Source organism: Macadamia integrifolia, unplaced genomic scaffold, assembly GCF_013358625.1.
Source record: "Macadamia integrifolia cultivar HAES 741 unplaced genomic scaffold, SCU_Mint_v3 scaffold_31A, whole genome shotgun sequence".
Lineage (NCBI taxonomy): Eukaryota > Viridiplantae > Streptophyta > Magnoliopsida > Proteales > Proteaceae > Macadamia > Macadamia integrifolia.
Window position 1 is genome coordinate 151,962 of NW_024870664.1, and position 478 is coordinate 152,439.

Here is a 478-nt window from a genome sequence, read left to right on the forward strand (position 1 = left end):
ACCAGTCCTCTTCAGGGAACTCAACTGTGGGACCCGCCCCGTGCTCATCTGGTTGATGACCTGCAAAATCATCTAAAAGAGGTGCACACGTGGGATGAACTCACTAGCTCAGTAAGTAGAAAGATGGATCACATAGCAGTCCACACAACAAATCACAACCATATGCACTATATGCTATGCAATACATTTTTAATCACATCCACCTACATCCACCTAAGCAACATTACTAAGTTTTTGGTTTAGTGCTACTACAACCACAGTGCGCGTATACTCTGGGTACGAGCCGCGAACTCCATCCCGCGATACGCCTATAGGGCTATCGGAGAAGGCCCATCGTGAGTACTCAAAAAATTAAAAATATGCCGACCATCGGCTCTCAACATAAAATAAATGACAGAATTTAAAGGTGCTGACTCCAAAAATTTAAAAGCAGTACGATTGGCCCTCTTGAATATACCACCGGGGTTGCCGGCTGTCC